General features: G+C 41.5%; 1 long non-coding RNA gene across 1 annotated transcript; it reads left to right on the plus strand.

The window, feature by feature from the left end:
* The first annotated feature begins 1,535 nt into the window (after nt 1-1,535).
* Nucleotides 1,536-4,472, plus strand: LOC125522620 (uncharacterized). Its single transcript, XR_015611811.1, has 3 exons — nt 1,536-2,057; nt 3,048-3,140; nt 3,778-4,472. It is a non-coding gene; the product is annotated as an uncharacterized LOC125522620 (long non-coding RNA).
* The last annotated feature ends 16,323 nt before the right edge of the window (nt 4,473-20,795 follow it).

The raw sequence follows: 20,795 nt of genomic DNA on the forward strand, positions 1-20,795 counted from the left end.
CCTGTTCAACCACCCCTCCACGGGCACCCCTCCACCGTCTATTGTTCATCCAGCCCTCCACACCACGGGGTCCTGTTCAACCACCCCTCCACCGTCTACTGTTCATCCAGCCCTCCACACCATGGGGTCCTGTTCATCCACCCCTCCACGGGCACCCCTCCACCGTCTACTGTTCATCTAGCTCTCCACCACACCACGGGGTCCTGTTCATCCAGAGGCAACACCACCGCTCACTGTTCATCCAACCCCCCCCCCCCCCGCAACGCTCACTGTTCATCCCATCGATCGGCTTCAGTTAGCAGTAGTAGTGAAGGAATCAGTTGATCGGGTTCAGTTAACAGCCATCGATCGATCGCTCGGGTTCAGTAACGCGTAGCCTGCAGTGCAATCGCTCGGGTTCAGTTAGAGCCCAACGCCTCGCTCGGGTTCAGTTAGAGCCGACGCCTCGCACACACACGCGTATGTGTATGAGAGAAACGCGCATCGCTCGGCCCCCGACCTCCCACCGTAACCGGGAACTTCCCGAAATTTTTTCCTCCCCCTCGCTTCTACCACAGTTTTTTCCGTCATGGACGGTCCAAAGAATGTCATGCAGCTGCGTCTCCGGCCCGCCCATGATGAAAAGCCCATTTTCTGTCATGATTTTTTTCATAGAAGTAGGAGCCCACCACATCTATGATGATACCGGGTTTTGTCACAATTATCGTCATAGAAGTGTCATATGTATGACAAAAAAAATTCATTCAGCCCAAAATGTCACAAATGTGTCTTTTTTTTGTAGTGCTCTCCTGTATATCCTTTATTCCGAAGTATCATTTGCTCTTGGCTTCGTGTGTTGTCACGAGCCACCATCCGAGAAATGATATATTCCCGATGCTCTGAACCCCCTTCTCACACTCTGTTCAGGTATCGATCGTTTGTCCATTCGCTTGAAACTTCCTATTGTACCTTCATATTTTGCTCTCGATGTTTTCTTAAGTTTCAACTCGAGAGATACTTCTGCCACATTCCCATTGTTCATCAGATAATTAACCCTATAAGGGTCAGTTCTCCCGAAGTTACTCTTTACTTCCCCACTTAAATCTCGGGACGAGATTTCTTGTAGTGGAGGAGATTTGTAACACCCCCAGTATCATACTACAGTAATCTCCCCCTAATGGTGGCCATGTCATCATGATCGGTTTCGCTAAACTTCATTTTGTTCCCTTTCCTAGTTCAAATTCAAAATTCAAATAAAAAGTCAAGAATTGATTCTTCAGTCAGTAAATTGAAAATGTTTGCTGGGTCGAAATATCCACCAACTATTTTTCATGTATGAATCAACCTCTGTTGAATATTTAAAGAGGTCATAACCATTTTAAAACTAAAGCAACGTGACCTAAGATACCCATTTAAATCCAAATACAATTTAATTGGACTCAAATCAGCTCCAAACTTTTGTGCCATTCTAGAATAATACGAAGTATTTATGTGGCAGGTTTCACGGTTAACAAAATTCAAATGGTATGAAAAGAAAATGCACCACATTAACTAAAACAGAAACATAAGTTATAGTTTAGTAAAAAAAAGGAAAACAACCCCCCTTGTTTTCCCCTGGGCCATAGCCCACCGGACCGGCCCAACCCAACTCCTCCCCTCTGTCTTCTTCGTTCTCTGTTCACAGACTGCGGTGGACGACCGTGCATCGTCCATGGACGGATTAGCCACGGGGCGGCCATCCGCTCCTCCCCGCCGTCTCCTAGCGGAGGATAAGAACGACCCGAGCCCCTGGATCGAACCCTATCTCCTTCTTCCCCTTCCATTCGATCCTCCGCTCGAACCCGAAGCATCTCGATGCCTCGCTGCCGCGTTGCCCTCATCACCGTGGCCACCGGCGTTCCCCTGCCTCCTCGGGTTGACTAGGGGCCACGTCAGCTACGACCTCGTCCTCCACACCCAGCAGCGGGAGCCGGGAAGTCCTACATCGAGCGGATCGACTGCAGCGTCCACTCCGGGCTCCGACGAACGCCGCCACCGATCTGCTGCACCTCTTCGCTACAAGCCTTGTCGAGTCTCCCGTGAGCTCCTCCTCCACTACCCCCTTCTCCCCCTACTCGCGCGCCACTGGACCTCGCCCCAGCAGCGCCCCCATGCGGCCTGGCCGTGTTGTTGCTGCATCGGGGCCGTGCCTGCCGCGCTCCCCGCCGAGCCCGCCACGAGTGCCCGCGCTAGTCCGCCCCGCCGCGCTCCGCGACCGACCCCGCCGCGTTCCGGCGCGCTCGCTGTCGCCTCCTGCAGCCAGCGCCCCTGTCCTCCGCCTCTCGCACCGAGCCCGCCCCGCCGTGCCCGGCCGATCCGCCGCTGCTCCTGGCGGCCCGAGCCTCTCTGTACGCGCGCGTGCGCAACCACGCCTGGCCCGGCTGGGTCAATGGTGTGTGGGTCCCGTCGAATTTAATTAGAGCCTAAACAAGTTAATTAGAGCTAACCCCCTCCTAATAGCCACTTACATGTGGTCCACCCCCTATAGTTATTCCAATTTAATTAAACTGTTAAAATAGAGTCAATGAGGTGTGGGACCCGCCTACATTATTCACCCCTTGACTAGTCAATGTTGACTGGGTCAACTGGGCCCCGCTGGTCCACTGTCAGCCCCACAGCACATTGTTGGGTGCACTGCATCGGGTGCACCCATCCCTTTTATGGTAGTTTTTTGATTTTAAAAATAATTTCAGAATGTTGTTAAAACTTGAAAAATTAATATAAAATAATTCGTAACTCGGATGAAATTAATTTATATATGAAAGTTGATCAGAAAAATGAGAGAAACCGAATACGCTATCCACATACCTGTCAGATGCCTCCAGCACTGCAAACATGGAACCTTTCCCTCTGGTTCATCTGTCTGACACATGTCCGAAACTGGGAAAACGTTCTAGTTAAATTCCCGCTTCGCCTGCAACGTGTAGCACTGCGTTAGTTCGCCCCCAGCGCAACGTTTTGCTAGTATTGCTTTGTGATGCATTGTTTGCTCTGATATTTATTATGTTCCACCTCTTCTCTCTCGGTAGACCCCGGTACCGACGCAGTCCCCAAGACCGACGCAGCTCCGGAGTTCGACTACACTATTAACGACCCTTCTTCCTTTTCAGCAGAGCTTCCAGGCAAGCAAACCCCCCTTGAGCATTCCGAAATCGCCTATTTCTTTCCCTCTCATGCTTGCATTAGAACTGCTACTGCTTTCTGTATGATCCTACTCTGATGCATAGCCTGTTGTTGTTACCTGCTTTTATACCTTACCTGCTTATCTTAAACTGCTTAGTATAGGTTGGTTAGAGATCCATTAGTGACCCCACCTTGTCCCAGTTGCCTCGCTTATGTTCGATGACTCAATCAACGTGATCGACATCCAGGCCCCGACACCGCACATCACCCCCTAGTTGTACGACTATGCAGAGTTACCATCGAGTGCCGAGGGTGGAACCTCTTACATCACTCCTGATGAGATCTCTGTAGTGTAGCTATACGGTCGAGGTCATCGAGGGTGATTTCCTCCTTAACCACTTCCGTTACGGCTCTGTCGTGCAACCCATCAAATGTGAACCTCGAGGGTGGATCCTCTTACGTTCACCTTGATGATACCATCGAGTGGGATTCACCGGGGGTGATTCCTCGGGTTTTCCCCTTGGTGTTTGATATGTCCATTTTGCATCATGCTTTTATATCGATATTTATCGCATTATGGACTGTTATTTCACTTTATATCACAATACTTATGGCTATTCTCTCTTATTTTACAAGGTTTACATAAAGAGGGAGAATGCCGGCAGCTGGAATTCTGGTCTGGATAAGGAGCAAATATTAGAGACCTAATCTGCGCAACTTCAAAAGTCCTGAAACTCCATGGAACGTCTTAGAAGAAATAAAGAAAAATCCACGCCAAAGATGAAGGCCAGGGGGCCCACACCCTGCTCACGAGGGTGGGGGGCGCGCCCTCCCCCCTAGGGCGCGCCCCCTATCTCGTGGGCCCCCTGGTGGCTCTCCGATGCCCATCTTCTCCTATATGAGGTCTTTCGATGAGAAAAAAATAGGAAGCAACCTTTCGGGACGAGACTCCGCCGCCACAAGGCGGAACCTTGGCGGATCCAATCTAGAGCTCCGGCAGAGCTGATCTGCCGGGGATACTTCCCTCCCAGAGGGGGAAATCATCACCATCGTCATCACCAACGCTCCTCTCATCGGGAGAGGGCAATCTCCATCAACATCTTCACCAGCACCATCTCATCTCCAAACCCTAGTTCATCTCTTGTATCCAATTCTTGTCTCAAAGTCTGGGATTGGTGCTAGTAGGTTGCTAGTAGTGTTGATTACTCCTTGTAGTTGATGCTAGTTGGTTTAATTGGTGGAAGATTATATGTTCAGATCTAAGGATGGCAATTTTATCCATGGACATGGATATCCATGGATATCCGACCTGAATGGATAGGGTTTGGATATGCTTTTGTGTCCATGGGCGGCGCCCAAACCCGACCCGATTGTTCATGGATAGGGCATGGATATAATCTTGTACCCATGGATATACCCAAACCTGACCCGATAGTATGACTTAATGGGGGAAAATCTGCTATCCTTGCTCCACGGTCATATGTCCCACAACAATTTTACACTTTTTTATCTAAAACATGCATAAGAAACTACACAATCCCCATAGTAACTTTTTTTAGTTGACATTCAATCCCCTCTGTAACATAATCCAACACCCCTTCCCTTATTTTTACCTCCTTAAATGACTCGTCATTCTCATCTGTTAGAAAAATACTAAACGATCTTAGGTTGTTAGTGGATGTTGATTTACCATAAGTGAAGCCTAGCCTACCACGAGGTGCAGAATGGAAGAGTTTATGTTAATATTGTGTTATGTCTTATTTATATGTCTCGAGAGGACCCAATGGATATCCAATGGGTATGGATATCCATCGGATTTGGACATGGACACAATTTTTCACCCATGGATTTTTTCATGGGCGGGCAAAGACTGTCTTCATGGACATGGATATGGATTTGAGATTGTTCAACCCGATCCAAATCCGACCCATTGCCATCCTTATTCAGATCCTATATGCATATTATTACCCCTCTGATTATGAACATGAATATGCTTTGTGAGTAATTACGTTCGTTCCTGAGGACAAGGGAGAAGTCTTGCTATGAGTAGTCATGTGAATTTGGTATTCATTTGATATTTTGATAAGATGTATGTTGTCTAGCCTCTAGTGGTGTTATGTGAACGTCGACTACATAACACTTCACCATTATTTGGGCCTAGAGGAAGGCATTGGGAAGTAATAAGTAGATGATGGGTTGCTAGAGTGACAGAAGCTTAAACCCTAGTTTATGCGTTGCTTCGTAAGGGGCTGATTTGGATCCATATGTTTCATGCTATGGTTAGGTTTACCTTAATACTTTTGTTGTAGTCGCGGATGCTTGCAATAGAGGTTAATCATAAGTGGGATGCTTGTTCAAGTAAGAACAACACCCAAGCACCGGTCCACCCACATATCAAATTATCAAAGTATCGAACGCGAATCATATAAACGTGATGAAAACTAACTTGACGATATTCCCATGTGTCCTCGGGAGCGCTTTTCCTATTATACGAGTTTGTTTCGACTTGTCCTTTGCTAAAAAAAGGATTGGGCCACCTTGCTGCACCTTATTTACTTTTGTTACTTGTTGCTCGTTACAATTTACCTTATTACAAAACTATCTGTTACCACTTACTTCAGTACTTGCAGAGAATACCTTGTTGAAAATCGCTTATCATTTCCTTCTGCTTCTCGTTGGGTTTGACACTCTTACTTATCGAAAGGACTACGATAGATCCCCTATACTTGTGGGTCATCAAGACTCTTTTCTGGCGCCGTTGCCGGGGAGTGTAGCGCTTCTGGTAGGTGGAATTTGGTAAGGAAAAATTTATACAGTGTGCTGAAATTTACTGTCACTTGTTACTATGGAAAGTAATTCTCTGAGGGGCTTGTTCGGGGTATCTTCACCCTGTCCAGTAGAGCAAAGAGTTGCTCCTCAACCTACTGAACCTATTAATGAAACTCCTTTTGAATTTCCTGTGTCTATGATGAAAAAACTGCTAGCTAATCCTTTTACAGGAGATGGAACAAAACATCCTGATGAGCACTTAATATATGTGGATGAAGTTTGTGGATTATTTAAGCTTGCAGGTATACCCGATGATGTTGCTAAGAAGAAGGTCTTCCCTTTATCTTTGAAGGGAGACACATTGATATGGTATAGGCTATGTGATGATATGAGATTGTGGGACTATAAAAGATTGAAGCTGGAATTTCATCAAAAGTATTACCCTATGCATCTTGTTCATCGTGATCGAAATTATATATATAATTTCTGGCCTTGCGAAGGAGAAAGCATCGCTCAAGCTTGGGGGAGGCTTAAATCGATGTTATATTCATGCCCCAATCATGAGCTCCAGAGAGAAATAATTATGGAAAGTTTTTATGCTCGGCTTTCTGAAAACAATCGCAGCATGCTCGATACTTCTTGTGTTGGCTCTTTTATGATGAAGACTATTGAATTCAGATGGAATTTATTGGATAGAATTAAACGCAACTCTGAAGATTGGGACCTCGACGAAGGTAAGGAGTCAGGTATGACACCTAAGTTTGATTGTGTTAAATCTTTTATGGATACCGATATTTTCCGTAAGTTTAGCACTAAATATGGACTTGATTCTGAGATAGTAGCTTCTTTCTGTGAATCTTTTGCTACTTATGTTGATCTCCCTAAGGAGAAGTGGTTTAAATATTATCCTCCCATAGAAGTAAAAATAGCTGCACCTATTAAAGTTGAAGAAAAGACTGTCACTTATAATGATCCTATTGTTCCTACTTCTTATGTCGAGAAACCATCCTTACCTGCTAGAATAAAGGATCATGCTAAAGCTTCAACTGTTGTTCGTAAAAGCAATATTAGAACATATACACCTCCTGAGCAAGTTAAAGTAGAACCTAATATTGCTATTGTTAAAGATCTCTTATCTAATAATATTGATGGGCATGTTATTCAGTTCGAAGGTGAAACTGCTAGAATTGCTAAACCTTGTGCTAAAGATAAACATAGACCCGTGGTAGGCGTGCCTGTTATTTCTGTTAAAATAGGGGATCATTGTTATCATGGCTTATGTGATATGGGTGCTAGTGCTAGTGTTATACCGCATACTTTATATGAAGAAATTAAGAATGAAATTGCACCCGCTGAGTTAGAAGATATTGATGTCACAATTAAACTTGCCAATAGAGATACTATTGCACAATTGGAATTGTTAGAGATGTTGAAGTCTTGTTTGGGAAAACTAAATATCCTGTTGATTTTCTTGTTCTTACTTTCCCACAAGATAGCTTTTGCCCTATTATATTTGGTAGACCCTTCTTGAACAATGTTAATGCTAAGATAGATTGTGAAAAGAATGTTGTTACTGTTGGCTTGGATGATATGGTTCATGAGTTTAATTTCTCTAAATTTAGTAAACAACATCGTGAGGAAGAATTACCCAGTAAGGATGAAATTATTTGTCTTGCTTCTATTGCCGTACCTCCTAATGATCCTTTCGAACACTATTTGCTAGACCATGAAAATGATATGTTCATGAATGAAAGAAGGGAAATAGATGAAGTATTCTTTAAACAGGAACCTATTCTGCAACACAACTTGCCTGTTGAAATTTTAGGAGATCCTCCTCCACCCAAGGGTGATCCCGTGTTTGAGCTTAAACCGTTGCCTGATAATCGTAAATATGCTTATCTTGATGAAAAGAAGATATATCCTGCTATTATTAGTGCTAACCTTTCAGAACATGAAGAAGAAAGATTATTGAAAACTCTGAAGAAGCATTGTGCTGCTATTGGATATACTCTTGATGATCTTAAGGGCATTAGTCCCACTCTATGTCAACATAAAATAAATTAGGAAGCAGATGCCAAACCAGTTCATGATCCTCAACGACGTCTGAATCCTAAAATGAAAGAAGTGGTAAGAAAAGAAATACTCAAGCTTCTGGAGGCATGTATAATTTATCCCGTTGCTCATAGTGAGTGGGTAAGTCATGTCCATTGTGTCCCTAAGAAGGGGGTATTACTGTTGTTCCTAATGATAAAGATGAATTGATTCCACAAAGAATTATCACAGGTTATAGGATGGTAATTGATTTCCGCAAATTAAATAAAGCTACTAAGAAAGATCATTACCCCTTACCTTTTATTGATTAAATGCTAGAAAGATTATGCAAACACACACATTATTGCTTTCTAGATGGTTATTCTGGTTTCTCTCAAATACCTGTGTCGGCTAAAGATCAATCAAAGACTACTTTTACTTGCCCTTTTGGTACTTTTGCTTATAGACGTATGCCTTTTAGTTTATGTAATGCACCTGCTACCTTTCAAAGATGCATGCTGGCTATATTCTCTGAATTTTGTGAAAAGATTTGTGAGGTTTTCATGGACGACTTTTCGGTTTATGGTTCCTCTTTTGACGATTGCTTGAGCAATCTTGATCGAGTTTTGTAGAGATGTGAAGAGACTAATCTTGTCTTGAATTGCGAAAAGTGCCACTTTATGGTTAATGAAGGTATTGTCTTGGGGCACAAAGTTTCTGAAAGAGGTATTGAAGTTGATAAAGCCAAGGTTGATGCTATTGAAAAGATGCCATGTCCCAAGGACATCAAAGGTATAAGAAGTTTCCTTGGTCACGCCGGATTTTATAGGAGGTTCATTAAGGACTTCTCAAAAATTTCTCGGCCTCTGACTAATTTATTGCAAAAAGATATACCATTTTTCTTTGATGATGATTGTGTAGAAGCATTTGAAATACTTAAGAAAGCATTAGTCTCTGCACCTATTGTTCAGCCACCCGATTGGAATTTGCCCTTTGAAATTATGTGCGATGCTAGTGATTATGTTGTGGGTGCTGTTCTAGGGCAAAGAGTTGATAAGAAATTAAATGTTATTCATTATGCTAGTAAGACTCTAGACAATTCTCAAAGAAATTATGCTACTACTAAAAAAGAGCTTTTAGCAGTTGTATTTGCTTGTGATAAGTTCAGACCTTATATTGTTGATTCTAAAGTAACTATTCACACTGATCATGCTGCTATTAAATACCTTATGGAAAAGAAAGATGCTAAACCTAGACTTATTAGATGGGTTCTCTTGCTACAAGAATTTGATTTGCATATTGTTGATAGAAAGGGAGCTGAGAACCCCGTTGCAGACAACTTATCTAGGTTAGAAAATATTCTTGATGACCCACTACCTATTAATGATGACTTTCCTGGTGAACAATTAAATGTTATAAGTACTTCTCGTAGTACTCCATGGTATGCTGATTATGCTAATTATATTGTTGCTAAGTTTATACCACCTAGCTTCACATACCAGCAAAAGAAAAAAAATTCTTCTATGACTTGAGACATTACTTTTGGGATGACCCACATCTTTATAAAGAAGGAGTAGATGGTGTTATTAGACATTGTGTACCTGAGCATGAACAGGAACAGATCCTACGCAAGTGTCATTCGAGTCTTATGGAGGACACCACGCTGGAGATAGAACTGCACATGAGGTATTGCAATCTGGTTTTTATTGGCCTACTCTCTTCAAGGATGCCCGTAAGTTTGTCTTGTCTTGTGATGAATGTCAAAGAATTGGTAATATTAGTAGACGTCAAGAAATGCCTATGAATTATTCACTTGTTATTGAACCGTTTGATGTTTGGGGCTTTGATTATATGGGACCTTTTCCTGCCTCTAATGGATACACACATATTTTAGTTGCTGTTGACTACGTTACTAAGTGGGTAGAAGCTATTCCAACTAGTAGTGCTGATCATAACACTTCTATTAAAATGTTTAAGGAAGTTATTTTTCCGAGGTTTGGAGTCCCTAGATATTTAATGACTGATGGTGGTTCACACTTTATTCATGGTGCCTTCCGTAAAATGCTTGCTAAATATGATGTTAATCATAGAATTGCATCCCCTTATCACCCACAGTCTAGTGGTCAAGTAGAGTTGAGCAATAGAGAGCTCAAATTAATTTTGCAAAAGACTGTTAATAGGTCTAGAAAGAATTGGTCTAAGAAACTTGATGATGCATTATGGGCTTATAGAACTGCATACAAAAATCCTATGGGTATGTCCCCGTATAAAATGGTCTATGGAAAAGCATGTCACTTACCTCTCGAACTAGAACATAAGGCATACTGGGCTATTAAAGAACTCAACTATGATTTTAAACTTGCCGGTGAAAAGAGGTTATTTGATATTAGCTCACTTGATGAATGGAGAACCCAAGCTTACGAAAATGCCAAGTTGTTTAAAGAAAAATTTAAAAGATGGCATGACAAAAAGATACAAAAGCGTGAGTTTAATGTAGGTGATTATGTATTGCTATACAACTCTCGTTTAAGATTTTTTGCAGGAAAACTTCTCTCTAAATGGGAAGGCCCCTACGTCATCGAGGAGGTCTATCGTTCCGGTGCCATAAAAATCAACAACTTCGAGGGCACAAATCCGAAGGTGGTAAACGGTCAAAGAATTAAACATTATATCTCAGGTAATCCCATAAATGTTGAAACCAATATTATTGAAACCATAACCCCGGAGGAATACATAAGGGACACTTTCCGGAACGTTTCAGACTCCGAAAAGGAATAGGTATGTGGTACGGTAAGTAAACCGACTCCAAAATAAATTTTAAGGCAATATTTCTCCATTTTGGAATATTTAGAAAAATAGAAAAATAAGTAGCAGTCCGGGAAGGACATGAGGGCCCCATGAGGGTGGTGGGCGCGCCCTACCCCCTAGGCGCGCCCCCTACCTCGTGAGCGCCTCGTGTGCCCTTCGGACTCCGTTTTCTTGTACGATATGTATTTTAGTCGGTAAAAATTCATTATATATTCTCCCGAAGGCTTTGACTCCCGTATCACGCAAATCTCCTCTGTTCTTGTTTCGAGCTGTTTTCTGTCAGGGTTTTCAAGGCCAGGCATCATGTCGTCCCTCTCCTCCAACAATGGTGACAATGATGCTTGGCTAATGAGGATAGATCTGAAGGGGGAAGAACCCACGAAGGTCAACAAGGATGAAAGGATCAAGAAGGCCACGGAGGATCAAGCTCCGGCAGCAAAAGACATCCTTCAACTTGATCATAACCTTCTTACCCCAACTGAGATCGAAGCTTTCAAGATGATTGAGTTAGCTCGTATACAGAATAAGTATCTCACACAAGAAAATATTTTGTTGAAGGAGCATATTGTCGCACTCAAGGGCATTATCCGCAAGCTGGAGGACCTCTTACGCTCGATGTGCGATTATCCATCACCACCACCTTCTTCACCGACCAAGGAGATATTATCACATGGGTATGGGCACTCCCCTTGGCAATTGCCAAGCTTGGGGAGGTGCCCCGGTATCGTATCACAATCACATCTCCTATCTTTACCGTTTTTCTTAGTTCGATCCTATTAGTAGTATCTTGATCTAGTAGAATAAAGTTTATGGCATGATCTAGTTTTGAGTTTTGCTTTATGATCTCTCTTTGTAATTGAGTCCGTGAGCCATATATAATAAAGATTAGTGTTGAGTCAAGGGCCTGATTATTTTGCCATGATCTTGGGTGAATAAAAGAAAAGAGAAAAAGAATAAAAAGAAACAACAAGTTCATATTGATCTTATTGAGAGTAATGAATTCACATAGAAAGAGTATGATGATTAAAAGTTGTTGGGAGTTGGCAGACATAGCTTTGGTCATTGTTGCAATTAATAGGAAGTAATAAGGAAAGAGAGGTTTCACATATAGATATATTATCATTGACATCTTTTATGATTGGAAGCACTCATTAAAATATGACATGCTAAAGAGTTGATGTTGGACAAGGAAGACAACGTAATGAGTTATGTCTTTCTTATATCTGAGATAAAGTATGTTGTCATGGTTCCTCTAACTTGTTGAGCTTGCCTTTCCCCCTCATGCTAGTCAAATTCTCAGCACCAAGTAGAAATACTACTTGTGCTTCCAAATATCCCTAAACTAGCTTTGCCATGAGAGTCCACCATATCTACCTATGGATTGAGTAAGATCCTTCAAGTAAGTTGTCATCGGTGCAAAGCAATAAAAATTGCTCTAAATATGTATGATTGATTGGTGTGGGAGAAATAAGCTTTATACGATCTTGTGATGTGGAAGTAATAAAAGCGACGGACTGGATAATAAAGGTTCATATCACAAGTGGCAATATAAAGTGACATTCTTTCGCATTGAGATTTTATATATCCAACCATAAAAGCGCATGGCAACCTCTGCTTCCCTCTGCGAAGGGCCTATCCTTTATTATTATCTTCTACCTTATGCAAGAGTCATGGTGATCTTCACCTTTTCTTTTTCATTTTATCCTTTGGCAAGCTCAGCATGTTGGAAAGAACACACACACACACACACACACACACACATATATATATATATATATCTAATTGGATGTAGGGGAGCATGAACCATTGTTGTTGACATTACCCTTGAGGTAAAAGGTTGTGGGGCAAAACTATAAGCCCCTATCTTTCTCTGTGTCCGATTAAAACTCCGTAACCACAAGTATCGTGTGAGTGTTAGCAATTATGAGGGACTAAATGATAGTTGAGTGTGTGGACTTGCTTTTTAGCTCTGACATAGACTCTTTCCGATGTTATGATAAATTGCAATTGCTTCAGTGGCTGAGATTATAGTTTTCGGAGCCCAATAATGTTTATGATTTATACTTTTGCATTGTGAATAGATCATCACTTGAACATAAGTAATCATATGACAAAACCTATATATGTTGATGTTATAAGAATAACCATGATGCCTTCATGTCCGTATTTTATTTTTATCGATGCCTCTACCTCTAAACATGAGGACATATTTATTGTTATCGGCTTTTCGCTTGAGGACAAGCGAGGTCTAAGCTTGGGGGAGTTGATACATCCATTTTGCATCATGCTTTTATATCGATATTTATCGCATTATGGACTCTTATTTCACTTTATATCATGCTACGTATCGAGCTAGCGTTGGTTTTCCCCGAAGAGGAGGGGGTGATGCAGCACAGTAGCGTAAGTATTTTCCTCAGTTTTTGAGAACCAAGGTATCAATCCAGTAGGAGGTCATGCGCAAGTCCCTCGTACCTGCACAAAACGGTAGCAACTCGCAACCAACGCTTAGGGGTTGTCAATCCCTTCACGGTCACTTACGAGAGTGAGATCTGATAGAGATAATATTTTTGGTATTTTTGGTATAAAGATGCAAGGTAAAAAGTAAAAGCAAAACAAGTAAAATAAAGTAATGGAGATTGATATGATGAGAATAGACCCGGGGGCCATAGGTTTCACTAGTGGCTTCTCTCAAGAGCATAGATATTCTACGGTGGGTGAACAAATTACTGTTGAGCAATTGATAGAATTTAGCATAGTTATGAGGTTATCTAGGTATGATCATGTATATAGGCATCACGTCCGTGACAAGTAGACCGACTCCTGCCTGCATCTACTACTATTACTCCACTCATCGACCGCTATCCAGCATGCATCTAGAGTATTAAGTTAAAAACAGAGTAACGCCTTAAGCAAGATGACGTGATGTAGAGGAATAAATTCATGCAATATGATAAATACCCCATCTTGTTATCCTCGATGGCAACAATACAATACGTGCCTTGCAACTCTTTCTGTCACTGAGTAAGGACACCGCAAGATTGAACCCAAAGCTAAGCACTTCTCCCATTGCAAGAACTACCAATCTAGTTGGCCAAACCAAACGGATAATTCGAAGAGACTTGCAAAGACAACTCAATCATACATAAAAGAATTCAGAGAAGATTCAAATATTATTCATAGATAAGTTGGATCATAAACCCACAATTCATCGGTCTCAACAAACACACCGCAAAAAGAAGATTACATCAAATAGATCTCCACGAGAGAGGGGGAGAACATTGTATTGAGATCCAAAAAGAGAGAAGAAGCCATCTAGCTACTAGCTATGGACCTGAAGGTCTGAAGTAAACTACTCACACTTCATCGGAAGGGCTATGGTGTTGATGTAGAAGCCCTCCGTGATGGATGCCCTCTCCGGCGAAGCTCCGGAACAGGCCCCAAGATGGGATCTCGTGGATACAGGAAGTTGCGGCGGTGGAATTAGTTTTTTGGCTTCGTCTCTGGTCTAATGGGGGTACGTAGGTATATATAGGAGGAAGGAGCACGTCGGTGGAGCTCCGAGGGGCCCACGAGGCAGGGGGGCGCGCCCAGGGGGGCGCCCTCCACCCTTGTGACCTCCCCGGAAACTTCTTGGAGTAGGGTCCAAGTCTCCTGGATCACGTTCGGTGAGAAGATCATGTTCCCGAAGGTTTCATTCTGTTTGTACTCCGTTTGATATTCTGTTTCCTTGAAATACTGAAATAGGCAAAAAACAGCTATTCTGGGCTGGGCCTCCGGTTAATAGGTTAGTCCCAAAAATAATATAAAAGTGGAAAATAAAGCCCAATATAGTCCAAAACAGTAGCTAAAGTAGCATGGAGCAATCAAAAACTATAGATACGTTGGAGACGTATCAGGCATCCCCAAGCTTAATTCCTGCTCGTCCTCGAGTAGGTAAATGATAAAAAGAGAATTTTTGATGCGGAGTGATACTTTGGCATAATTTCAATGTAAATCTTCTTAATCATGGTATGAATATTCAGATCCGAAAGGTTCAAGACAAAAGTTCATATTGACATAAAAATGATAATACTTCAAGCATACTAATCAAACAATTATGTCATCTCAAAATAACATGGCCAAAGGAAGTTCATCCCTACAAAATCATATAGTTAGGCTATGCTTCATTTTCGTCACACAAAGATGTTCCCAACTTCTATACCCCCGATGACAAGCCAAGCAATTGTTTCATACTCAAATAATCTCAAACTTTTTCAACCTTCACGCAATACATGAGCGCGAGCCATGGACATAGCACTATGGGTGGTATAGAATATGATGATGGGGATTGTGTGGAGAAGACAAAAAAGGAGAAAGTCTCACATCAACGAGGCTAATCAATGAGCTATGGAGATGCCCATCAATTGATGTTAATGCAAGGAGTAGGGATTGCCATGTAATGGATGCACTAGAGCTAAGAATGCTCAACAAAAGAAAACTAGTGGGTGTGCATCCAACTTGCTTGCTCATGAAGACCTAGGGCATTTTGAGGAAGCCCATCGTTGGAATATACAAGCCAAGTTTTATAATGAAAAATTCCCACCAGTATGAACAAGACAACTTATGAGACTCACTATATGAAAATCATGGTGCTACTTTGAAGCACAATATATGAGACTCACTACATGAAGAACAAGGTGCTACTTTGAAGCACAAGTGTGGAAAAAGAGATAGTAGCATTGCCCTTTTTATTTTCTCTTTTTTTGGGCCCTTCTTTTTTCCTTTCTTTTTGGCCTTTCTCTTTTTTTGATTGGGCAATGCTCTAATAATGATGATCATCACACTTCTATTGATTACAACATAATGATTACAACTCGATACTAGAACAAGATATGACTCTATATGAATGCCTCCGGCGGTGTACCGGGATGGTGCAATGAATCAAGAGTGACATGTATGAAAAATAATGCATGGTGGCTTTGCCACAAATACGATGTCAACTACAAGATCATGCAATGGCAATATGACAAAAGTAAAGCATGTCATGATGATGATGATGATGATGATGATGATGATGATGATGATGATGATGATGATGGAAGTTGCATGGCAATATATCTCGGAATGGCTATGGAAATGCCATGATAGGTAGGTATGGTGGCTGTTTTGAGGAAGATATAGGGAAGTTTATGTGTGAAAGAGCGTATCATATCACGGGGTTTGGATGCACCGGCGAAGTTTGCACCAACTCTCAATGTGAGAAAGGGCAATGCACGGTACCGAAGAGGCTAGCAAATGGCGGAAAGGTAAAAGTGCGTATAATCCATGGACTCAACATTAGTCAAAAGAACTCATATACTTATTGCAAAAATTTAGAAGTCATCAAAAATCAAGTACTACACGCATGCTCCTAGGGGGATAGATTGGTAGGAAAAGACCATCGCTCGTCCCCGACCGCCACTCATAAGGATGCACAAGCCAGGTACACTTCATGCTTCAAATTTGTTACACAACTTTAACCATACGTGCATGCTACGGACTTGCTAACTTCAACACAAGTATTTCTCAAATTCACAACTACTCAACTAGCACGACTATGATATTATCACCTCCATATCTCAAAACAATTATCAAGCATCAAACTTATCTTAGTATTCAACCCACTAAAAAGAAAGTTTCACATCTCTTGAATACCAAGTATATTAACATTAAGCAAATTACCATGCTATTAACGACTCTCAAAATAATCTAAGTGAAGCATGAGAGATCAAGTTTCTTTAAAACAAACCACCACCGTGCTCTAAAAGATCTAAGTGAAGCACTAGAGCAAAAATTATCACGCTCAAAAAGATATAAGTGAAGCACATAGAGTAAACTATCAAGCTCAAAAGATATAAGTGAAGCACATAGAGTATTCTAACAAATTTCAATTCATACATGGCTCTCTCAAAAGGTGTGTACAGCAAGGATGATTGTGGTAGACTAACAAGAAAAGACACAAATAATACAAGACGCTCCAAGCAAAACACATATCATGTGGTGAATAAAAATATAGCTCCAAGTAAATTACCGATGGAAGTGGACGAAAGAGGGGATGCCTTCCGGGGCATCCCCAAGCTTTGACTTTTTGGTGTCCTTGGATTATCTTGGGGGTGCCATGGGCATCCCCAAGCTTAGGCTCTTGCCACTCCTTGTTCCATAATCCATCAAAAGAATTCACCCAAAACTTGAAAACTTCACAACACAAAACTCAATAGAAATCTCGTGAGCTCCGTTAGAGAAAGAAAACAAAAAACTACTTTAAGGTACTGTAGTGAACTTGTTCTTTATTTGTATTGGTGTTAAACCTACTGTATTCCAACTTCTCTATGGTTTATAAACTATTTTACTAGCCATAGATTCATCAAAATAAGCAAACAACACACGCAAAACAGAATATGTCAAAAACAGAACAGTCTGTAGTAATCTGTTGCTAACGCAAACTTCTGGAACCCAAAAAATTCTACCAAAATTAGACGACCTGGGAAATTTGTTTATTGATCAGCAGCAATTGGAATCACTATTTTATCACGTTCTGGTGATTATTGACAATTCGGGCACTGAGCGCAAAGATTCTGGAAATTACAGCAAGATCAAATAACTATCTTCCAAGAAGATATAATAGGTTTAACTTGGCACAAATACTAATTAAAAGATAAAACCACATCTAAACAGAATCTAGATGGATTATTTATTCCTAAACAGAACCAAAAACAAAAAACATAAAGTAAAATTGGGTTGCCTCCCAACAAGCGCTATCGTTTAACGCCCCTAGCTAGGCATAAAAGCAAGGATAGATCTAGGTATTGCCATCTTTGGTAGGCAATCCATAAGTGGCTCTCATGATAGATTCATATGGTAATTTTATTTTCTTTCTAGGAAAGTGTTCCATGCCCTTCTTTAAGGGAAATTGGAATTTAATATTCCCTTCCTTCATATCAATAATTGCACCAATTGTTCTAAGGAAAGGTCTACCAAGAATAATAGGACATGAAGGATTGCAATCTATATCAAGAACGATAAAATCTACGGGCACATAATTCCTATTTGCAATAATAAGAACACCATTAATTATTCCCATAGGCTTTTTAATAGTGGAATCCGCAAGATGCAAGTTTAGAGAGCAATCATCAAAGTCACGGAAATCTAGCAAATCACACAAAGCTTTGGGGATAGTAGAGACACTAGCACCCAAATCACACAAAGCATGAAACTCATAATTTTTAATTTTAATATTAATTGTAGGTTCCCACTCATCATGGAGTTTTCTAGGGATAGAAACTTTCAACTCAAGCTTTTCTTCATAAGATTGCATTAAGGCGTCAACAATGTGTTCGGTAAAGGCCTTATTTCGACTATAAGCATGAGGAGAATTTAACACGGATTGCAACAAGGAAATACAATCAATTAAAGAGAAATTTTCATAGTTAAATTCCTTGAGATCCAAAATAGTGGGTTTAGCAATATCTAGATTTTTATTTCTTTCAATCCCTTTTTTATCAATTTCATCATCAGGATCTAAAAACTCAGAATTCTTAGAACGCCTTCTAGGTAAGGGAAGATCATAATCAGATTCATCAAGATTCATATTGCAAAAAAAAGATTTAATAGGGGACACATCAATAACTTTTAGATCTTCATCTTGATTCTCATAGTTATTCGGTTTAGCGCCCATCTTATTGACTAAGGTGGCTTGCATATCCGAAATTTCAGCGGTCATTTTTTCAAGATGAGCAATTTGGGCTCTAACACCATCAAATTCTTTGGAAATATCATCGAGCTCTTTATTCATATAACTCATAAAACTCTTTTGTTCCTTAAGCTCGTTTCTAAAGAAATTATTATGCTCAAATTGCAAGACCATAAACTTCCTGACATTGTTTTTCAATATCTTCTAGCCTTTTAAGGTGAAGATCACCAAAATTAGGTAAGGCCATCGTGACGAACAAGCAAGCAAACTAACACACGAGCAAACAAAAGGCAAAGGGAAAGAGAGGGCGAATGAAACGGCAAGGGTGAAGTGGGGGAGAGGAAAACGAGAGGCAAATGGCAAATAATGTAATGCGAGAGATAGAGATTGTGATGGGTACTTGGTATGTTGACTTCTGCGTAGGCTTCCCCGGCAACGGCGCCAGAAATGGCTCGTTGACAGGAGAGTAAATCTTGACTTGACTTGGCGTAGGCCTCCCCGGCAACGGCGCCAGAAATCCTTCTTGCTACGTCTCAAGCTAGCGTTGGTTTTCCCCAAAGAGGAGGGGGTGATGCAGCACAGTAGCGTAAGTATTTCCCTCAGTTTTTGAGAACCAAGGTATCAATCCAGTAGGAGGTCATGCGCAAGTCCCTCGTACCTGCACAAAACGGTAGCAACTCGCAACCAACGCTTAGGGGTTGTCAATCCCTTCACGGTCACTTACGAGAGTGAGATCTGATAGAGATAATATTTTTGGTATTTTTGGTATAAAGATGCAAGGTAAAAAGTAAAAGCAAAACAAGTAAAATAAAGTAATGGAGATTGATATGATGAGAATAGACCCGGGGGCCATAGGTTTCACTAGTGGCTTCTCTCAAGAGCATAGATATTCTACGGTGGGTGAACAAATTACTGTTGAGCAATTGATAGAATTTAGCATAGTTATGAGGTTATCTAGGTATGATCATGTATATAGGCATCACGTCCGTGACAAGTAGACCGACTCCTGCCTGCATCTACTACTATTACTCCACTCATCGACCGCTATCCAGCATGCATCTAGAGTATTAAGTTAAAAATAGAGTAACGCCTTAAGCAAGATGACATGATGTAGAGGAATAAATTCATGCAATATGATAAATACCCCATCTTGTTATCCTCGATGGCAACAATACAATACGTGCCTTGCAACTCTTTCTGTCACTGAGTAAGGACACCGCAAGATTGAACCCAAAGCTAAGCACTTCTCCCATTGCAAGAACTACCAATCTAGTTGGCCAAACCAAACGGATAATTTGAAGAGACTTGCAAAGATAACTCAATCATACATAAAATAATTCAGAGAAGATTCAAATATTATTCATAGATAAGTTGGATCATAAACCCACAATTCATCGGTCTCAACAAACACACCGCAAAAACAAGATTACATCGAATAGATCTCCACGAGAGAGGGGGAGAACATTGTATTGAGATCCAAAAAGAGAGAAGAAGCCATCTAGCTACTAGCTATGGACCCGAAGGTCTGAAGTAAACTACTCACACTTCATCGGAAGGGCTATGGTGTTGATGTAGAAGCCCTCCATGATGGATGCCCTCTCCGGCGGAGCTCCGAAACAGGCCCCAAGATGGGATCTCGTGGATACAGAAAGTTGCGGCGGTGGAATTAGGTTTTTGGCTTCGTCTCTGGTCTAATGGGGGTACGTAGGTATATATAGGAGGAAGGAGCACGTCGGTGGAGCTCCGAGGGGCCCACGAGGCAGGGGGTGCGCCCAGGGGGGGGGGCGCCCTCCACCCTCGTGACCTCCCCAGAAACTTCTTGGAGTAGGGTCCAAGTCTCCTGGATCACGTTCGGTGAGAAGATCACGTTCCCAAAGGTTTCATTCCGTTTGGACTCCGTTTGATATTCTGTTTCCTCGAAATACTGAAATGGGCAAAAACAGCAATTCTGGGATGGGGCTCCGGTTAATAGGTTAGTCCCAAAAATAATATAAAAGTGGAAAATAAAGCCCAATATAGTCCAAAACAGTAGATAAAGTAGCATGGAGCAATCAAAAATTATAGATACGTTGGAGACGTATCATATCACAATACTTATGGCTATTCTCTCTTATTTTACAAGGTTTTCATAAAGAGGGAGAATGCCGGCAGCTGGAATTCTGGTCTGGATAAGGAGCAAATATTAGAGACCTATTCTGCGCAACTCCAAAAGTCCTGAAACTCCACAGAACGTCTTAGAAGAAATAAAGAAAAATCCATGCCAAAGATGAAGGCCAGGGGGCCCACACCCTGCTCACGAGGGTGGGGGCGCGCCCTCCCCCCTAGGGCGCGCACCCCT

This window comes from Triticum urartu, chromosome 7A (assembly GCF_056163025.1).
Source record: "Triticum urartu cultivar PI428250 chromosome 7A, HENAU_Tu73, whole genome shotgun sequence".
In the NCBI taxonomy this organism is placed as follows: Eukaryota; Viridiplantae; Streptophyta; class Magnoliopsida; order Poales; family Poaceae; genus Triticum; species Triticum urartu.